This window comes from Mastigoproctus giganteus, chromosome 8, assembly GCF_048544385.1.
Source record: "Mastigoproctus giganteus isolate SK-2022 chromosome 8, ASM4854438v1, whole genome shotgun sequence".
NCBI classification, from domain to species: Eukaryota; Metazoa; Arthropoda; class Arachnida; order Uropygi; family Thelyphonidae; genus Mastigoproctus; species Mastigoproctus giganteus.
The window spans coordinates 64,913,151-64,936,292 of NC_143582.1; the positions used below are offsets into that span (position 1 = coordinate 64,913,151).

A 23,142-nucleotide genomic window follows, 5' to 3' on the forward strand; every position below is an offset into this window, starting at 1 on the left:
TGATATAAAATGCTTCTCTAAATTTTTTGTTGGTGTCTAAAATTATATTTCCTTCTCTGTGCATTCTAATCTAGAAAGAAAAACTGAAAATGATATTTTTGTTCTTTCTGTCACAGCACACATATAGATCACTTTACCTGAATCTAAACTGAAGTTCTGGATTGACTTGCACTTAATCTCTGCCATTATGATTATTTTTCTTCTTTCCTTTGTTGATTCAAAAATTGAAAATAATAAAGAAATAAAATAATATTGTATTACTCTGTTTTTTTTTTTTTTTTTTTTTCATGGCCAGAATAATTTACAAATTCATTATAACTGCTTAGGATAAATGGTAATGCAGATTATAATGGACTGTTATGCTAGTGTTTTATTTTGTGTGCGTGCAGGCAAAGATCGAAACCCACAAAATACATCCCAGTGATCACATATATGCTAACATAGTTCCTTCACAAATTCAAAAACTACCAAATCAACTGCATGCTTCAGCTTATCATTAAAAATGAAATTTGTGAACTTTTTTTTTTCTCTATAAAACTGTTAAAAATTACAGCCAGAACCTTGTTCCACTGAATGAATCATCCTGCCCCCATTTTTCTGATTTTTTATGTGGTGTACATTAAATTTCGCTCACCAGATTCCCTGAGTTGAGCAGGTGTCTTCCAAATATTCCTTTCCATTTGTTCTATGTACTCCAAGTATATCTTCCCTAACTATACTGTCAGTTTTCACAATTTACTTGTAAAATTTCACAAAATATCTGTTTTTTTTTTAGTTTTACACATTTTTTTAAAAATTTAGTCACATTTGTCACAAGTCAGAGGAGTTTACAGTAATTGTTTTGACAGAATACAATTTTAGCCATCATGTTATTATCATATCATATATCATATAATATCAAAAAGATGGCATCTTGTCATATATCCAGAGATTTGGCAGGTGACGAGGAGGTGGGTCAAAGCCAGTATTAAAATTGTGTGTGTTTGGTGTGGGGGAGGGAGTAAAAGATCATGCCCCATAACTTGCGAAGAGCACCTGCATCCACTCTTTCAGCTTGCTCTTTGGCAAGCTGTTAAATACTGCCTATCCAAAGTCATGGCAAACTTCCATTCTATTGCTTTCTGAATCTCTTCATCCAACTTGGATTCAGTGAATTGTTGTTGTTGTTGTTGGCCAGATTTGTGCCTTTTAGGCACAAATCTGGCCAACAACAACAACAACAACAATTCTCACACAAATAGCACTTTTAGTGCTATTTGTGTGAGAAATGGAAGAGTGTAAAATTTTGTGTAAAATTTTCTCTTCTATTAATGATATTAAGATACTTAAAAACATACCTGAAAATTAGTCATTTCCACATAAGCAAAGGACTCAATCAGTCAGGTTTGTAAATTTCCTAAGTTTAATTCTAAAGCTCATGTCTTCTCAGATATGCTTGAAAACATGCATATCTGGAGAAGAATGGGCTTCACAGGAAGTAAGGATAACAATGTACATAGTGAGAGGGAATATTGTCCATAAGCAAATATAAACCAGTTAAGCCAGTTGAGTTTAGTCAGTTCTACTCTTTGTGTGTGCATGGTTAATTCCCACTCTTTTCCTCTTGTAATGACCTTCTGCTGACTGAAAATCTTATTCACAGTTTTACTGTTGATAGCATGCTACAATTCACTTTCCTCCACAAGCAACTTGATTCTTCGATGGGCAAAGAGGACCCAGTCAACTTCAGTTCTTCTTGAACTCATTCCTATGTTATTTCTTGCAAAGAAGCATCTGTTCCTGTGCTCATCTTCAATAATACTGAGATTTCTAGACAAGATCTTTATTGTGATTACTGTGACTTCTTTTCTCCCTTAGCATAAACACATCACTGTTATAACTTTTCCTTTAAAGTCACTGGCTGACTGAATTTCTGTAGCATTAGCCAGTGACTCTACAGAAATGTCACATCTGCCTTTCCATGGAATATTGTTCCCACATTTGGGATGGTGTCCTTGATCCCCTCCAATTACTAGCCTCTATTCAAACTAGACTAGTCTAGTTTGAATAGAGACTAGGAATTGGAGGACTAGTCAAACTAGAAACTTTATTCTAGTTTGACGAGTCTAGGAATCCAATTCGTAGACTAGTAAAACTAGAATAAAGTAACTTTTGATATTTTAATAAAATAAATACATAAAAATACTATTGTACTTTTATTCCTTTATATCCGGGGAAAAAAAAAAAAAAAAAAAAAATATATATATATATATATATTTTTATATATATCAGGTTAATTAATAACTCTTCTTTTACGTCTCTGTCACGCAAATGTTCAGTTCCTGTTGCATGCCTTTTCTATTGATATTTCCATGGACACTGTTCTTCCAAATTGGCAAGTGTAATTTCTCCGCTTTCCTCCAAACATGTACCCAACTATAGTACATCTGGAGAAAGATGAAATGCACATGACATGTATAGTCAGTAACCGGTAAACAGGGATCACATCATGCTGATCAATTAGTTCAGTCTTGACAAGTTTGCCTGCTTTACAATCAGCTTAAGTAGCTACTTATAAATTGACAATAACCTTATATAATTAAATCAGCTGAAGCATGTAAAATGTGCAATTGGCTAAGTTGCTGCTTATAAATCAACACCTTGTATAAATTAAATCAGCTGAGGTGTGTAAAACAATGTTAACATCTACAGTAGAGTCCATATACTGCTGAGATTCATAATAAAAATGATTTATGAAAAATTATTTTTCTGGTAAAAGGTCTTTGATTTAATGAGAGATATATTTGCTGTTGCTTCTATTTATGTGGTAATGTGCCAAAATGAGAAGCACTGTTGTTGCAGCTGTTCAAGTGTGAAACTTCCACTTCAGTTGATATGGAGATGTAAGGCCTGATGTAGCTGAGTCGTTGGGTGCGAGTGCTACTGAATTCACACATCACCACTCAGTTATGTGGTCTGAGTCACATGACTGCTAAATATGATAATAAATGATGGCATTTTTTCTTTCTTTTTTTTTCAAGTGGGCATATAATGGGATGATGTAATCAGATATTTTCAACAAATAATCTTAAGAACAGTGTGCATAAAAATAAATGCAAAAGTAAACATAGTACTTCAAAGTGAAGATAACAGTATTGTATATTGAATGTTTGTCATCATTTACAATAGAACACAGTCTTCCTAGTGAGCTTATGGTAATCATGCAGGTGTGTTACTCAGAAACATATTTTATGATATATAATTGCAAAAAAAATATAGACTGGGAGAACAAAAACAGCAGAAATTGTTAATAAAATTGCACAGTGAGGGAAAGAAGACATAGTGTTGTCCTTAAAAATGTGCAAATAGCAGTAATCAAAGTGATTCTGAACTAATAACAGGTAAAAAAAGAAAAAAAAAACAAAACAAAATCGAAAGCAGCTTGCTTTCAGTGCCAGCTGGAAGATGACTTTGCTAGGTACATAAAGTATTGGGTTTCTTTTAGCATTGAAAATGCTCCTGTTATGGTAGGCCTAAACACTGGGTAGTAAGGGTTTTTAAAAAAAAGAGATTGAGCCCTGGTGGTGATATGCTATCCTTGTCACAATTAATTTGTGTGCTGAAAAAGGGAGGGCTTTTATGCCCTCCTCTGAAAGTTAATGAATATTTAGTGAACATTCACTACTATCTAGAAAGACATGCTAAAAGGAAGGCAGATTGAAACAGTTTCTATTAATGCATGCCAGTTCAGTAAAAAAAAAAGATTTTGAAACGTGCTTACATGCTGGTTGTACATGTTGTCTTTGGGTAAATGTTTTACATAAGCTGATAGAACAGTGGCAACCTCTGGTAAGTTTATTTAAAAAAAAAAAAAAAAAAAAAAAAAAAGGTTAAAAATGGTGAGAAAAGCCACATACTCACTTTTCAAAGTTAGTATGAAAATGGCGTAATAATGCAAGAAAACAAACTCGTTCTTCATCATCCGGGGGAGAGGGTAAAAATCATCATCATCAGCTATTTTTAGTCCACTGCAGGATGAAGGCCTCTCAAGCAACTTTCCAGTTCCTTCTGTTTTGTGCAACGGCCATCCATTTACTACCCACAAACTCATGAATTTCATCTGTCCATCTCCGTTGTTGTCTTCCAGGTTTTCTTCTAGCTCCTCTTGGGTACCATTCTATTATTTTCTTAGTCCATCTGTCATCATGTCTTCGAGCTTTGTGTCCTGCCGAAGACCATTTTAGTTCTTTAGTTTTGATAAGACTGTCCTTTACTTGAGTTTGCTGCGTAATACATTTGTTTCTTTTCTTATTTAACAGCCTGATTCCCAATATAATTCATTCCGTTCTTCGCTGTGTCGTTCTCAGCTTCTCTTCCATTCTTTTGGTGAGTGCCCAAGTTTCACTTCCATAAGTCATGGTGGGTAGTATACATCGGTTCATTATTTTACATTTCAGACAAATTTGGATATTGTTCCTCAGTATGTGGCTATAATTCCTGAATGCTATCCATCCAAAATTTATTCTTCTCTTGACTTTCAGCCATTTATCATTATTACAGCTAATGACTTGTCCCAGATAAGTATACGACTCCATCTTTTCAATTACTGCTCCTTCAATCAATATATCCCTTTCTATGGCATACTTGTTCATCATTACTTTTGTTTTAGCCATATTCATCTTTAGTCCAAAATCCTTAATAACTCTGCATAACTGCTTAAGATTTTCCTCTAATTCTTTGGGATCGTGGCTTATGACCACAATGTCATCTGCAAATCGTAAATGGTTTAGGTTCTCACCATTCACATTGACTCCTTTCTGCGACCAGTCTAATCGTCTGAAAGCTTCCTCAAGGGCAGCAGTAGACAACTTTGGAGATATTGTGTCCCCTTGTTGAACTCCTTTCTCAGTTTTAAATTTGCTACTGTCTTTGTCTAGTCTAATAAAGGAGGTAACGTTCTCATATATTTTCTTCAAAATCATAATATATGGGATATCTATGCCTTGTCTTTCCAGTGCCCGAAACATTGCCTTATGTCTGTATGGGGTCAAATGCCTTTTCATAATCCACAAATGCCAGGCATAATGGTGTTTTGTATTCATTTGTTTTCTCCATTAGCTGTGACATTACGTGAACGTGATCCATAGTTGAGAATCCTGTCCTAAAGCCAGCTTGCTCTTTTGGTTAATTCTCATCAAGTATTTTTTTTAATTTGTTAGTAATGACCCTTGTGAACAACTTGTAGATGTGGGATAACAAGCTAATTGGTCTATAATTTCCAATTTCTGATTTATCTCCTTTCTTATGCAGCAAAACTAAGATCGCATTATTCCACTCCTTAGGCATCACACCTTTTCTAATGCATTTTGTGAAGAGTCTTGCCAGTTTTTGTGCCATGTCTCTTCCTCCCAATTTTAACAACTTCATCTTCCCCCGGGGCTTTCTGATTCTTCATTTTCTTCAACGCATGCTCTATCTCATTAGGAAGGATATCGGGTATGTCGAATGTGTTATTAATTTGCAATCCATCTTCCCCAATGCTGGCGTCATTCCCTCACTCCTTGTATAATTCTCTATAGTAGTCTTCTGCTATTTGAATTATGCCTTCTCTCCTATTTATAAGTATACCCTCTCTGTTCTTCAGTTTCGGTATAATTTGTCTTTCTGTATTACTGCTCATGGCTGCTGATTTAAGTCCTTTGTTTTCCCTTAATGCTTGTTCTACTTTTCTTGTGTTAAATCTTCTTATGTCCTCTCTGAGTCTCTTTCTAATGGCTTTGCATAAATCATTTTCTCCTTGTTGGTGTTTATCTTGCTCTTCGTTTGTTGTCTTCGGTTCATCATGGCAAATGTTTCTTGACTGGTTTTTTCTTCTTTGGATTTCTTTTTACCTATATGTTTCTTGGGCTTTATCACTTTCAGGAAGTTGTAATATTCCTCATCAATATTTTGGTCCTGAGCCGTCTGCAGAAGCTCACACTTGTTCTTAAGTTCCAGTACATACTGTTTTTTCTCCTCTTCTGTTATCTCAGAGACCTTCGTATTATTTACTTGAGTCAGTTTTTTCCTTTCTTTTCTTAGTGTGCATCTTACCATTCTGTGATCACTTCCAACATTTACCTTGTTCAGGACAGTAACATTGTTCACAATATATCTTCTGTTAGTGAGGATAAAGTCAATTTCATTAGTTGTTAATCCATTTAGGCCTTTTCATGTTCACTTTCTGTTCACCCTTTTCTTGAAAAACGTGTTCATTACTGACAATCCTCGAGATTGTCAGTAATGAAAAGCACCTCTCAGGTGCATTTCTTTCACCAATTCCAAAATTTTCTATAGTTCCCCTTTCTGCACTTTTTGTCTCTTTCCAACCTTAGTATTGAAGTCCCCCATAACGATAGTGTAGTGGGTTTTCTGCTCATCTAGAAGACTCAATTTCGGTGTACATTTCTTCAACCTCTTCATCATCATTGCTCGATGTTGGTGCATAAATCATTAGCATTAGCATTAGTAGAGGCATTTGATGCAAGAAAGCAAGCTTATGCAGCATCAGCCAAAAAAAAAAAAAAAAAAAAAACCCACTTCCACTTCACCCCTCTGTTCGTTCAAAATACCTGTCCAGCTGAGCCTTAAACTTATTTAGGCTATCTTTAACTTCCACGACAAGGGATGGAAGTCTGTTCCACCAACTAACCACTCGCTGGCTAAAGGCAAATTTCCGCCCGTCTATCCTACATCTGTCTTTCCTCAATTTGAATTTATGCCCTCTCAGGTGATTATTCTGAGCGAGAGGAAGAATCCCATCAGCATTGAGCATGCTCAAACCATTCAATGCTTTATACACCTCTACCAGATCACCTCGCTGGTGCCTAGTCTCCAGACACTGTAATTTGCAAAACTTAAGCCTTTCTTCGTAAGAGCACCCCTTTGTTCCATTCACTAATCTTGTTGCCCTTCTCTGTACTCGTTCCAGCAGCTCTACATCCTTCTTGAAATGAGGCCTCCAGACCTGTATACAGTACTCTAGGTGTGGCCTGACCATTGCCTTATACAAGGGAATAATCACCTCCTTATCCCTGCTAGAAAAATTCCTGTATATCATTGACAATACACCATGAGCTACACTTGCAGCCCATCTGCACTGCTCAGAGAACTTCATATCTGCCTGCACAACCACCCCCAGGTCCCTTTTATTCTCTACCACTGTCAGTGTAGTACCACAGAGTTGATACGTTGCTCTGGGGTTGCTGTTTCCCATGTGTAGTACTTTACATTTGTCAATGTTAAACTTCATTTGCCACCTCTCAGCCCATCTACTCAACCTTTCCAGATCCTGTTGCAGCAGCATAGTGTCAGTAGTGTCCTTGACAACCCTGCCTACCTTTGTATCGTCTGCAAACTTCGACATTAAGCTTGATATACCATCATCAATATCATTTATGAATACAGAAAACAATAATGGACCCAACACTGAGCCCTGAGGGACTCCACTAATAACATTAGTCCACGACGAGCAGTGTCCATTGATTACCACTCTCTGTCTTCTCCCCCTCAACCACCCCTTTATCCATAGCAAGAATTTGCCTCCAATGTCACACTGCTCCAATTTGTGCAGCAGTCTTCCATGTGCAACAGTATCAAAAGCCTTTCTAAGATCCAAGTATATAATATCAAAGTTATTCCCTGCATCCAGTTCCTTTGTGACTGCATCATAGTATCCAATCAAATTGGTCAGGCAAGACTTCCCCTTAACAAAACCATGCTGTGTCCGAGCTATAACTGAAGTCTTGTCTAAATGATCCTGCAGTGCTTCTTTAACTAGTGCCTCCATTAATTTTCCTGGAACAGAAGTTAAACTCACAGGTCTATAATTACTTGTGTCAGCCTTTGATCCTCCTTTGTGAATTGGGGTCACATTTACACATCTCCAGTCTGTGGGTACCTCCCCTGAGTCCAAGGAAGCTCTCATAATTATGGCTAAGGGTTTGCTTACTTCCTCTGCTGCCTGCTTTAATATAACTGGATAGATCCCATCCACCCCGGGTGCCTTTCTTGTGTTTATCTTCAACAATTTCTCCTCCACTTTACTCTCAGTTATTACAAGATTCTCTAGCTTACTGCTAGAGTTGAATACACCTCTGGCTTTCCCCTCGCTAAATAATTCCTCATGTGTGAATCTCGATGCAAAATATTCATTTAGTTTGTTAGCTACCTGAGCAGGATCATCAACAGTTGACCCATCGATATCAAGTGGACCAATCTGATTCATCCCCTTCCTTCTAGAGTTTACATAAGTAAAGAACTCTTTGCTGTTTTTCTTTGCATCCCTTGCCAAAGATTTCTTGTAATATGCCTTCGCCTGCCTAACCTCCTTTGTAACTTGGTTGCATATCAACTTGTATCTCTCATAGGCTTCTGTGTCATGTGTTAATTTGTATGTATCCCATGCGTGTTTCTTCTCTGCCATATGCCTCATCAGTTCATCTGACATCCATTTAGGCCTAAACCTTGAACAATATTTCTTAGTTAGTATGTAAAGCGTAGTAGCTTCCAAGATAAGTTCTTTGAATGCTTCCCATTTTGCATTTGCTGTTGGTATCATCATCAGTTGGTCCCACTGTATAGAATTTAAATACTGTCTCAGTCCATCGTAGTCGCCTTTACGAAAGCAATAACCCTTCCCTTTACCCCTAATGGTAGTTACCTCTTTGAGTAAATCCCACTTCAGCACACTGTGATCACTGCCACCTAGTGGTTCATTTATCTGCAGATTCTTAATGCATGAAGAATCACTGCTGATAATCAAATCAAGAGTATTCCTCCCTCTAGTTGCCTCCCGAACATGCTGATGTAGATAACACTCATCCAATAAACCCACAAAAGCCTTGCTAGTGTGTGAGTGACCAGCCCCCAAATTCCAATCAATATCTGGGAAATTAAAATCTCCCATTATAAGACTCTCAGATTTACTGGCCCACTCTATTTCCCTGTACAGTTTCTTATTATACTCATCAGAGTCATTAGGCCTATAGCACACTCCTACTCTCAATTTTGATCTCCCAATGCTTATGTCACACCAAACTGACTCGACACTGCACTGTCCAGCGATGTCCACTGGCTTCACTTCCTTGGTTTTTATGTATTTCTTAACTAATAGCATAACCCCTCCTCCCTTCTTATCCAGTCTATCCTTTCTGTAGACGTTGTACTCCCCAAATTCCAGTTCTGCATTCCTTATATCTGTGTGACACCAAGTCTCTGATATCCCAACAATATCTGCCTTTGATGTTTTGAGCAATACCTCAAATTCATCAAATTTATTTACTAATCTAGCATTGGTGTACATGCAAGTATACATGCACCTATTTCTATTCTTAGCTACCCTAACACAACCCATGTGTTTACTTGTACCGCAATGACTCCCAGCAGTCTCTGAAATATCCTGAATCTTGTTTTTCAGGTTTCTGCTCATTCCAATAGAAGCAGTGCAAGAATCTCTTTCACCTCTGCCAGTAGCTACTGTTAATCTATTCGTCTTTGTATCCCCCGAAGCTAGCAGTTTTCCGACCCACCTAACACTGCCTCGATAGCATCAGCAAATATTCTTGCACCCTTTCTATTTAAGTGTATCCCATCCCTATAGAAGCAATCTCTCCTGTTAACAAGTACAGTCCAGGCTGAAAAAAATTCTACCCCTTGAAAAAAATTCTACCCCTATCATTATAACCTTTAGCTTGTATCTCTTAGAAATCATGAGTAGTAGTCTTGACACCCTTGGTGATGTACTTTTGAATTCTAAAATGTTGTTTTTTATATCTTTATGGACCATAAAGCCAACTCCACCTTCTCTCCTTTCACTGTTTCCATTGGTGTACAGCAGATTTCCACTTGATAAACTTATAAGTGATTCATTTCTTTTTGTTTCAGCCAGAAAAAGAATGTTGTTAATATCAGTGTATTGATATTGAAACTACAAGCAGCCCCAAGGCAGCTTGACTTCTGAAGCAAAGAATTCCATATTTATGGTGTGATGAAGTGACAATATGCGCAGTGCATGTTGTTAAGAATTTTCATATATATACACTGGCAAAAGTTATTTATTAGTAAATAATTTTTCTGAACCCTTGGATTTTATTAGTGCTTGGGGTTTCCATGAGATTTTTTAACAAGAGAAAAGCAGTGATTTTATGATCTCTTACATTTTGTTTTTCTTTTTTAATGAAAGAGCATCATAAAATGTAAAAAGAAGTTTGGGGTGAGGATTTTTGTGTAAGTAAACAGTATTTTAATACAAATTAAGAAATATCCAAGATTGAGAACTGTCTACATAAGGATGTCCATGTTTGTTCCGTTAAATGCTGGGCTTTTTCAAACAGAATCCCAGTGGTCCAGCAAATGTTCCATTAAGTTTTTTTTTTTATCATTGATTTCTTATTTAATTTATACATATTGCATCACTGATTTTAATTTATTGTTAATTATTGCTGTTTTTAAAAATATAATGGTTTATACATAAATTTAAATTTGCAAAATGATTCTGTGGATGATTTTGATTTACAGAAGGGTTCCATGCCCAAAAAAAATTGCAAAAAGTGCTCTGTTAGTATACAGTAGTTGTAAATAATTTAATTCTCTTAATAGTAAATTTTCTGTAATTAGTTACTATTATTGTATCTCAATTGATATTTTGAAAATAAATCGGCACTAATGTAGCAAAAAAAAAATTTTTGCAGCACTTGTTCATAAGTGACTCTTTGTAGAAAAGGTTTATTATTCCATAATTTTTTTTTTTTTTTATTCCTTGAATAGTAGAAAAGGTCTACAAAATATCATACTAGCAGTATATAATTTACCACTGTTTCTACTTCAATATTTATTTATGTAATAGTAATGGCAAACTGATTTTAAGACAATCAAAAGTAAAAGACCTTGTTGTATTGGCAAATATTATTTTTATAATTACAGATAATACTGTAATCTTCTGTAAATAGATTTCAGGCTCTGCTCCCCCCCCCCTTGATTGGTTGCAAATAATTTTTTATTTATATAAGGAAATTTTTGATTGGTTGCAAATAATGTTTTATTTATATAAGGAAATCTTTTCCATATTCTTAATACATAACCTTGCATGTTTCAATGAGGATATCCATTAGAAGTTCAGCATTAATGAATTCATTTTATAGACAGGATGAAAATGTGTTCATGTATTCACATTTTTTCCCCTAAGTTTTTAAATCTCATATCTGTTAACTTGCCTGAAAAGACATTTACTGATGTCTGTCTGTTTTTTGATTAAAACTCGTAACATTTTAGAGGCAGAATGAATAGGACTTTGATCAGAACACTGTTGTTGGTGATTGTTTGATTGGTTTTACATAATGACAATTAAGATAAGATAAATCTTGTTTAAGTTGGTCTGTATTTTGGTACAAGCAGTTCCCGCTTTACGAATGTTTGCTTTACAAGTTCCAGGGTTTATGAGTTGTTTTTTTTTTTTTTTTTTTTTCCAAATATCGAGTATCAACAACATTGAAAATATGAACATTAATTGCAAAAAAATGAATGTTAAACATTCATAAATACCACATTTCAAACCACATGCATAGCTATACAATATAATGCACCCTTCTTTACGATATTAATATGTTCCATAGACACTATTGTATCGTGAAAATATCGTAATGTAAATATCGAACCCAATAACACATTGTTTTTTAGGTATTCGTTCCAAGACCTCGGAAGTTGAAAATTTCGCTATATAACTAAGCTATTTATCTCTCTAAAAGGTCATTTTTTATAATGTAAATTGTAATAAAAAAAAAAAAAAAAACTGCAGCCATTATCACTGCAGGATGGAAGCCTCCTCAACAATTCATGTTGAGAGAAATGGACCATAATCTGCCATGCTGGTCCAGTTTGGTTGTCAGGGGCTTGAAACCCGGTCAACTCAAAGAGCATGTGCTACTGCACTCCCACTCCTGACCACTCGGCTACAGTGGCCACTGTATTAGTTACCAATTCAAATCATTAAAATCCACCACTTTCATCGTTATCATATGTTCTGTTATCAGAATCAGTTTTGAACGTGTTTGTGATATTTTTCTAAAGCACATTTCTGGAGGTCACTACCATAAAATAATAAAAACAATTTGCACTTTCCGGTTTATTGAGCTTTTCTGTTAGTGCAATCAATTTTAAATGGGTAGCAAACTCAATGTTATTGCATTTGCAAAAATACCAATGGCTGGAATTGTGTAGGTTTTTGCGTTATTATGGTGAAATGTGCTTCCCCTTCACTGCAATCTTCAATCATATAAAAAACATAAATAAATTTTCAGAATCTTCTCTTCATTCTTTGTTTTTTTTTTCTTTTTTCAAGCTTTGTAAACTTGTTAATCAGAGCAAATCGTGTTAGCTGAAATCTCATTTGTGCATATCGTATTAGTTGCAATTTGTGCGTGCCATTAAAAAATGCTTATGCATGCAATCATGAAATTTATAAAAAAAAGAGAAGAGATTATCTTGGAAACAGACACCTCTTGAAGCATTTCTGAAGAAGACAACTCCTTATGCAATAAACTAACGAGTGCCAACCCAACAGCGAATGATTAGCAAGTGTGCATTTAGTCAATGATGATGAATAAACATTCTTTAACATTTGTAAGTCATAAATAATTTCTTTAAATTATAATTTGCGTGATTTTACAGGCTGTTTTCATTTATTTGGATAAATAAATCATTGTTTAAACATAAACTAATTAGCCAACTAATTTCATTGTTGAGAACATAACCCCTTTTTTTAACATTATGTCTATGGAAAATAAATTCCTGCTGTACAAGTACTCGCACTAGGAATGAATTAACTCATAAAGTTGGGAACTACCTGTATATTAAATACCTATATCTGCCCATTTTATACATGTCCTGATGGGCATAAAAGTTTTTTAGATATGTATATTGAAATATCTAAGTTTCTCTATTAGAAATTAGAAGTAATACAAAATTTTTTTTTTAGATCCAGTGAAGCCTAAATTTGAATAAAACTTAATGGGTGGAAAAATCAGCTCTTAATTTAATGCTAAAATCATGTATACCAAATGTAAGTTTAAGGACTCCCTATGCGCTGTGTTATAATGTCTAAATATATTAAAATAGCACCGCTTAATTTTCAGCACTCACCTCTTGACAAATCCACTTGGATGTGATGAGATTATAGAAGACACATAGTTAATAAGAATGAGAGACTTATTTGTACTAAAACATTACTGAAGTTGTGGTTCAATTTAAATTTAAAAAATTAAAACGTGACATTAATTAAACTCATTAAAAAATGTGCGCGTAAGAAAGGGAATGTACATTCCATTTCACGGTTGTCAGTTAAAATCGTAAAGGTGGTGATAACCTTGAATAGATTAATTACTAATGAAAAGCCAATAGTTGTGCACGAGCAACTTCGATAATCATCTTCAGTTAGCTTCGTGAGAAGTGGAACGCAAATGTTATTAATAAGAAGAGATATTACCCGAGATGTAATTCAGAGCATGTGGGAACTTTATTTGTGCCAAGTCCCAAATAGGGGAGAGGCTGATTGGGAGATTTGTGTTTAATATGTTCAATGACGTGTGTCGACAAAACCACTTGATAACTAAAGCTTCATTTTGGAGAATTTTATAATTAGATTCCAATTTAATTATAGTAATAGCTGAATCAATCGGTGGATTATGATTGTGGGAATAGACACGCTGTGTTAACTCTGTACTGATAGGTTAGACTTAAAACTATTAAAATGATAATACACATATGTATTAGACATTTCGAAAGTTCCGAATTTATACCATTGTCAAGGTTAATAACAGGATTAATAACCCGTGTCAACACAACAATCATCATGATGGGAAACCAGGAACCTAAGTCGTTCTCCATTACCACAGGCAATTCGCGAAGGCGCCTCTGTAGCCAGGTGGGAAGGAGCAGTAGTGCGTAGCACACGCTTCTTGATTAGACCGGGGTTCCAGCCCGTCACCACCAAATACGGAGGAAGCGGAAAGGTCAGGGAATGACCACCGCATATCCCCGAGCAATATGGCCTTAGTTGCTAATGCTCCAAATAACCAACCAACGAGCAATTCGCGAAACGCCTTCGACAAGTCTTTGCAAACACAAATATAACCATAGTTTTTTCATCATATCATAAACTAGGTATCAAATTCAATACATATAAAACAACACACAAATACACTACACAGGATTATAATAATATTATATTAGTAAATTAATAAGAGGAGTTTACCTCAATATAGTACGTGGAACACTTCCGTATGATACCCTCCAGAAATTAAAACGGAAAAAACGAAAAAATCGACAACTTACCGGTACATTAAAGTAAAATATAAATAATTAAATAATCAATTCAAAACAATTCAAAATTCAAATTAACGCAATTAAAAGAATCTAACGAAAATATTCAAACGATTTTCCTTCCTGAAGCTGACAATGCTTTTCGACCGACTGTCGTGATCACAGGAATGAAAATTACCGAATCAGGCTAAACCTGCAACTTAAATAGTGATTATATGTCTTCGCGCATGCGCGTAAAGGTCCACGCATCGGAGATCAAATATGGCCGCCGAACATTAACAGAATTCTAGTGTAATTTAATTTCAACGGTTTCTACAATTAATAGTCGCGTATAATTACGTTGAACATTAAGTATTTTGGCCTCGTTAAATAAAAAAGTATGTTTTTCGTTAATGGCATGAAAGGCTAATTCTGACGCTGCTGAACGAGAAGCACGAACTGAGGCTTCGTGTTGATTTACACGAATATTAAGCGAAAACCGCGTCGAACCTGGTAAGACGAGTCGCAATCACCGCAAGAAATGTTGTATACTAGATCATTAATTTGTGTTGCGAACGCGGAAAGAACCGAGCGATTGTTCAGTATAGTGTGTAACTTCCGTATAGGCCTAGCTATAATTTTAAAGTCGGTATCTTTAAAGAATCTGTTAAGCTGTTTGTGCCACTGTTCAACATATGGGACAGAAATAAAGTATTTTTTGATATTACTATTGTTGATTGGTGTAGTATTTTTTATCCTATCCTTAGCTTGTACCCTAATTCGATTTATTGTGTTAATGGGATAACCCCTGTTCAAGAATCTGCTAGTTAATATTTGTATTTCTGAGTCCAAAGCAGAATCCGTCGTTGAATATTTATAGGCATTTAGAAATTGATTAAAGATAATCGATCTTTTGTAGGTGAACGGGTGGTAGCTATTATAATGTAGAAGCATACCGGTGTTTGTGGGTTTTCGATAGATGCTAAATTGTATTTTGTTCGAGTCACGGGTAAGCGTGAAATTTAGAAAGTTTAATGACTTAGTATCCGTATCTTCCCTTTCCAATGTAAATTTGAGTCTAGAATGAATATTATTAAACGAATGTAAAATGTCTTGGATAGTACTACTATCAGTAATAACTAGAACATCGTCTAAATACCTCCCATAGTATGTTATACGGGGACGAAAAGGTGTCAAATGTATCTGCTCAATCGTTGAGAGATAGATCTCTGACATTAAGCCACTCAGGCTCAAACCCATTGGTAATCCAAAAATTTGTTTGTACACCTTGTCTCGAAAGGTGATGTAGTTAGCCTCAACTAATAGTTTAATTAAGTGAAAAATTTCCTTAATGGGCAGCTTCGTATAATTAATCGGTGTCGAGTTTTTATTTAACATATCCCAAATAATATCTAATGTGTATTCAACGTTTACATTCGTATATAATGAGGTAACATCTAATGAGAATAAATTGTCATTGTCGCCGAGTCTACAGTCTTTAAGATTATTAAATAATGTATCGTAATTCTTAATCCCAAATTGTATAACCTGTCTAAAAGGTCTTATAATATTATATACATGTGTGGCTAAGGCTGAAAATGCCGAGTTCCTGTAGGAAACAATAGGTCGAATCGGAAATCCAGGTTTGTGTAATTTTACCTGACCAAAAAGTGCAGGAATATTGTATGTTCTGGACTTCAATTCCTTCAACTGAACCATAGTAATGTAGTCGTTTTTACGATATGTGGTTAACGTTTTATTGTATTGATTTACCAAATTGGTAAACAGTGTCGGGTCCACTTCACGATAAGTGGAGGTATCAGACACAACTGAATCTAACTTATTAATATAATCATGTTTATCTAGTATTACCACTGTATCTCCTTTATCTGCCCTCTGTATAATAATGTCCTTATTTTCTCGAAGTTCTCGTAAAGCCGAACTGTCATGTGTATTCAATTTAGGAAGTCGCGTTTCTTTTATGTTATTCACTACTTGGTTAACTTGTTGAATAAATACATCTTTTTGTGGAACACTACGAAGTCCAAATTCAATATCAATTACGCATTGTTTTTTTGGCAGCTTTCGAGGTGGTAAATTATAATTTAATCCTTTGGATAAAAGTGAAATCTGGACCTGCGATAGTGTACACGAGGAAAGATTTGTAACCTGTTGATATGTCGGTTCGTTGGATACTGGGTGAGGGGGTGTTCGTGAACTAGCCGACATGTTCTGTGATAGTGCGTTATGTGTCTGTGGGGGGGATGTCACCCAACTCGTGTGAACTTGGTCGCAAGCTCGCGACAATGTGTTAGAATTCGCATGAACGTGTCTTGAACTATTCGATAATGCTTGCAACTTATTAACGTGTCTGTTTTTTATTTCTGAGGCTTGTGCTTCCCGTCGCAAATCTATGGAGGTCTTCAATACAGACCAATCGTTCGGATGTAGATAATTTTTTAATTTATCGCGAAGTTTCCTAACCTGGGAAAGGTATTTTTGTTTATCCGAATATCGAGATTTTAAGGCAAGCTTAACAATATTACGTGATGTCGCCAGTGATAGTTGTTTTATGCCTGAAATTTTTTGATTTAAATTCACCCTGGCAAACTTCGGAACGATGTTGTTTTGAAGGCAATATTTTAGGAAAGAAATATGGTAACTTTGGGCCGAGTACCTTAGTGTAGATTTCATGTAATTTTGTACCAAGCCATTCAAAAAATCTCCCATAATTGTGTGTATCGATTGTATACTACTGGAGGGACAGGAAGTGAATGAAATAGTCAATAAGAGTTTGAAAATTAATTAGATAGTATGAATCAGAGCTGTGATACTCAATATGTTCTACGTTGATAATAATATTAGTAAATTAATAAGAGGAGTTATTCATACTATCTAATTAATTTTCAAACTCTTATTGACTATTTCATTCACTTCCTGTCTCTCCAGTAGTATACAATCGATACACACAATTATGGGAGATTTTTTGAATGGCTTGGTACAAAATTACATGAAATCTACACTAAGGTACTCGGCCCAAAGTTACCATATTTCTTTCCTAAAATATTGCCTTCAAAACAACATCGTTCCGAAGTTTGCCTGGGTGAATTTAAATCAAAAAATTTCAGGCATAAAACAACTATCACTGGCTACATCACGTAATATTGTTAAGCTTGCCTTAAAATCTCGATATTCGGATAAACAAAAATACCTTTCCCAGGTTAGGAAACTTCGCGATAAATTAAAAAATTATCTACATCCGAACGATTGGTCTGTATTGAAGACCTCCATAGATTTGCGACGGGAAGCACAAGCCTCAGAAATAAAAAACAGACACGTTAATAAGTTGCAAGCATTATCGAATAGTTCAAGACACGTTCATGCGAATTCTAACACATTGTCGCGAGCTTGCGACCAAGTTCACACGAGTTGGGTGACATCCCGCCCACAGACACATAACGCACTATCACAGAATATGTCGGCTAGTTCACGAACACCCCCTCACCCAGTATCCAACGAACCGACATATCAACAGGTTACAAATCTTTCCTCGTGTACACTATCGCAGGACCAGATTTCACTTTTATCCAAAGGATTAAATTATAATTTACCACCTCGAAAGCTGCCAAAAAAACAATGCGTAATTGATATTGAATTTGGACTTCGTAGTGTTCCACAAAAAGATGTATTTATTCAACAAGTTAACCAAGTAGTGAATAACATAAAAGAAATGCGACTTCCTAAATTGAATACACATGACAGTTCAGCTTTACGAGAACTTCGAGAAAATAAGGACATTATTATACAGAGGGCAGATAAAGGAGATACAGTGGTAATACTAGATAAACATGATTATATTAATAAGTTAGATTCAGTTGTGTCTGATACCTCCACTTATCGTGAAGTGGACCCGACACTGTTTACCAATTTGGTAAATCAATACAATAAAACGTTAACCACATATCGTAAAAACGACTACATTACTATGGTTCAGTTGAAGGAATTGAAGTCCAGAACATACAATATTCCTGCACTTTTTGGTCAGGTAAAATTACACAAACCTGGATTTCCGATTCGACCTATTGTTTCCTACAGGAACTTGGCAATGTCAGCCTTAGCCACACATGTATATAATATTATAAGACCTTTTAGACAGGTTATACAATTTGGGATTAAGAATTACGATACATTATTTAATAATCTTAAAGACTGTAGACTCGGCGACAATGACAATTTATTCTCATTAGATGTTACCTCATTATATACGAATGTAAACGTTGAATACACATTAGATATTATTTGGGATATGTTAAATAAAAACTCGACACCGATTAATTATACGAAGCTGCCCATTAAGGAAATTTTTCACTTAATTAAACTATTAGTTGAGGCTAACTACATCACCTTTCGAGACAAGGTGTACAAACAAATTTTTGGATTACCAATGGGTTTGAGCCTGAGTGGCTTAATGTCAGAGATCTATCTCTCAACGATTGAGCAGATACATTTGACACCTTTTCGTCCCCGTATAACATACTATGGGAGGTATTTAGACGATGTTCTAGTTATTACTGATAGTAGTACTATCCAAGACATTTTACATTCGTTTAATAATATTCATTCTAGACTCAAATTTACATTGGAAAGGGAAGATACGGATACTAAGTCATTAAACTTTCTAAATTTCACGCTTACCCGTGACTCGAACAAAATACAATTTAGCATCTATCGAAAATCCACAAACACCGGTATGCTTCTACATTATAATAGCTACCACCCGTTCACCTACAAAAGATCGATTATCTTTAATCAATTTCTAAATGCCTATAAATATTCAACGACGGATTCTGCTTTGGACTCAGAAATACAAATATTAACTAGCAGATTCTTGAACAGGGGTTATCCCATTAACACAATAAATCGAATTAGGGTACAAGCTAAGGATAGGATAAAAAATACTACACCAATCAACAATAGTAATATCAAAAAATACTTTATTTCTGTCCCATATGTTGAACAGTGGCACAAACAGCTTAACAGATTCTTTAAAGATACCGAATTTAAAATTATAGCTAGGCCTATACGGAAGTTACACACTATACTGAACAATCGCTCGGTTCTTTCCGCGTTCGCAACACAAATTAATGATCTAGTATACAACATTTCTTGCGGTGATTGCGACTCGTCTTACCAGGGTTCGACGCGGTTTTCGCTTAATATTCGTGTAAATCAACACGAAGCCTCAGTTCGTGCTTCTCGTTCAGCAGCGTCAGAATTAGCCTTTCATGCCATTAACGAAAAACATACTTTTTTATTTAACGAGGCCAAAATACTTAACGTTCAACGTAATTATACGTGACTATTAATTGCAGAAACCGTTGAAATTAAATTACACTAGAATTCTGTTAATGTTCGGCGGCCATATTTGATCTCCGATGCGTGGACCTTTACGCGCATGCGCGAAGACATATAATCACTATTTAAGTTGCAGGTTTAGCCTGATTCGGTAATTTTCATTCCTGTGATCACGACAGTCGGTCGAAAAGCATTGTCAGCTTCAGGAAGGAAAATCGTTTGAATATTTTCGTTAGATTCTTTTAATTGCGTTAATTTGAATTTTGAATTGTTTTGAATTGATTATTTAATTATTTATATTTTACTTTAATGTACCGGTAAGTTGTCGATTTTTTCGTTTTTTCCGTTTTAATTTCTGGAGGGTATCATACGGAAGTGTTCCACGTACTATATCGAGGTAAACTCCTCTTATTAATTTACTAATATTATTATCAACGTAGAACATATTGAGTATCACAGCTCTGATTCATACTATCTAATAATATTATATATCTAATTCAATGCCAAATTGACTGTAATGCCTGTTATATTGGGAGCACCATGACTTAATTCGGTATTTCCAAAATCTCTAATACGCACATGTATTATCATTTTAATAGTTTTAAGTCTAACCTATCTAGTAGAGTTAACACAGCATGTCCATTCCCACAATCATAATCCACCGATTGATTCAGCTATTACTATAATTAAATTGGAATCTAATTATAAAATTCTCCAAAACGAAGCTTTAGTTATCGAGTGGTTTTGTTGACATTGAACGTATTAAACACAAAACTCCCAGTCAGCCTCCCCTATTTGGGACTTGACACAAATAAAGTTCCCATATGCTCTGAATTGCATCTAGGGTAATATCTCTTCTTATTAATAACATTTGCGTTCCACTTCTCACTGAAGATAACTGAAGATGATTATCGAAGTTGCTCGTGCACAACTATTGGCTTTTCATTAGTAATTAATCTATTCAAGGTTATCACCACCTTTACGATTTTAACTGACAACCGTGAAATGGAATGTACGTTCCCTTTCTTATGCACACATTTTTTAATGAGTTTAATTAATGTCACGTTTTAATTTTTTAAATTTAAATTGAACCACAACTTCAGTAATGTTTTAGTACAAATAAGTCTCTCCTTCTTATTAACTATGTGTCTTCTATAATCTCATCACATCCAAGTGGATTTGTCAAGAGGTGAGTGCTGAAAATTAAGCGGTGCTATTTTAATATATTTAATCATGTATGCCCTAAACATGTAACATCTTGTTCAGTATTCTTTTCAGTTATTATAAAAATGCATTTTCCTTCAAAAAATTTTATTATTATACATAATAGTGTTGTTTATTCTTTTTCTCTGTCCACTCCCTTCTGTTTATGTTGCATTTACTTTGCATTTTATAAAAGAGGTCCAAGAACATGCCCTGCAAGCTGGAATCGTTGAGGTGTTATTGCAGTACTTAGAGAGATTCTATTCAGATGAAGACATTGCTACACATTGTGTGTATGTTCTGAGCTATTTGGCTGACTATGGTAAGTAAACTGAAATTTATATGTTAAGTAGTAATAAATTTAAGAAGAAACAATTCCGTCTACTCCTACTTTTCGTCTAGCTTATTAGCTTGTGAAATAAACTCACCTTAAATTATATATCTCACATGGGAGATACTTCAGTGTGTCTTGATAAACATGCTAGTATTAATATTGACAAAATTATGCAAAAAAAAAAAAAAAAAACCTTTTGCCTACTTCATTTTTCCTTTCTTCTAATGATTTGTCCAATCTTTTAACTTTACTCAAACTACCTAAACAGTTAACAGTCAGTTACTCTCTGGCTGAAACACCATTCTGCAGTCATCCTTTTTTCAGTTTAAATTTCTATCCCCTTTGTCTGTGTCATCTGAGAATGAGTAAAGATACCGTTAAAATATAGTTTGTTCAACCCTTTTAAAGACTTGAACATGGTAGTTAGATCATTATGCAAATGCCTAATTTGCAGAACTCCTGTCTTTCTTGTTAGGAATGCCCTTTTATGTCTGCTAAACTAATTTTGTTGCTTTTCTGTGCAATCTTAGGACATTCTAGGGGGGAGATTGCAGTCATGTTAGCATTAGGCATTAGTAGAGGCATATGATGCAAGAAAGCAAGCTTATACACTAGCCAAACAAACAAACAAAAAAAAAAAAAAACCTTCCCATTTTACCCATTCATTTGCTCCAAAAGTTTGTCCGGTTCTTCCTTGAATTTATTTAAGCTATCAACTTCCACAACAACCAATGGAAGTTTGTTTCAGCAATCAACCACCTGTGGGTTAAAGGCAAATTCCATATCTATTCTACAACTACCTTTCCTCAATTTAATAAATTTATGCCCCCTCAGGTGCCTAATCTGAGCAAAAGGAAAAATTCCATCAAACCATTCAAGACCTATACCCCAATCAGATCACCTTGCAGGTGTCTTAAGTTCTTCACTTAAGTTCTGCAAATTGCAATGTCACCAGACATTGCAATTTGCAGAACTTAAGTGGTTCTTGGTAAGGGCAACTCTTTGTTCTCCTTACCAGTCTTGCCCTTCTCTGTACTCATTCCAGTAGCTCTATATCCTTCCTAAATTGAGGCCTTCAGTGCAATATTCAAGCTGTGGCCTGACCACTGCCCGATACAAGGGGATAATCACTGCCTTATCCTTGCTAGCAAAATTCCTGTATATCATGGACAAATTCCCATGGGCTGCTCTGACAGCCTATCTGACAACTGAAGTTTAACATTTGTCAATGTTAAACTTCAGTTGTCACCTCTCTGCCCAACTTTTCTTGATCCTGTTGCAGTAGCTTGCTCTTATTACTCATTAACAACCCTGCCAACCTTCGTATCATCTGCAAACTTGGACATTAAGCCTGATATTCCTTCATTAAATCATTGATAAATATAGAAAACAACAATGAGCCCAACACCGAACCCTTGGGGACTACACTAATAACATTAGTCCACAAAGAGCAGTGTCCAGTGATTACCACTCTGTCTTTTCCCACTCAACCATCCCTTTATCCGTAACAGCAACTTGCCCTTAATTCCATACTGCTCCAATTTGTACAGCAGTCTTCCACGTTTTACAGTATAAAAAACTTTCCTGAATTCCAAGTATGTGATATCAACATAATTTTTTGCATCCAGTTCCTCTGTGACCACATTGTAGTATCCACTCAATTTGGTCAGACAAGACTTCCCCCTAACAAAACCATGCTGTGTCTGAACTATAACCACAGCCTTGTCTAGATGATCCTGCAGTGATGCTTTAATCAGTGACGCCATAATTTTCCCCGGAACAGAAGTTAAACTAACAGGTCCATAATTACTTGTGTCACCTTTTGAATCCCCTTTGTGAATAGGGGATACATTTGCACATCTCAGGTCTGTGGGAACCTCCCCTGAATCCAAGGATTCTTGTAATTATGGCTAAAGGTTTGCTTACTTCTTTTGCTG

General features: G+C 35.4%; 1 protein-coding gene across 1 annotated transcript in view; it reads left to right on the top strand.

Annotated features, from left to right (window-relative positions):
- The first annotated feature begins 21,089 nt into the window (after positions 1-21,089).
- The window catches only part of LOC150081581 (rap1 GTPase-GDP dissociation stimulator 1-B-like), a 199,792-nt gene continuing 197,739 nt past the window's right edge, over positions 21,090-23,142 (top strand). Inside the window, exon 1 of the mRNA XM_090380251.1 lies at positions 21,090-21,193. The gene's annotated coding sequence lies outside the window, so the exon portion shown is untranslated. The remainder of the gene's footprint in view (positions 21,194-23,142) is intronic.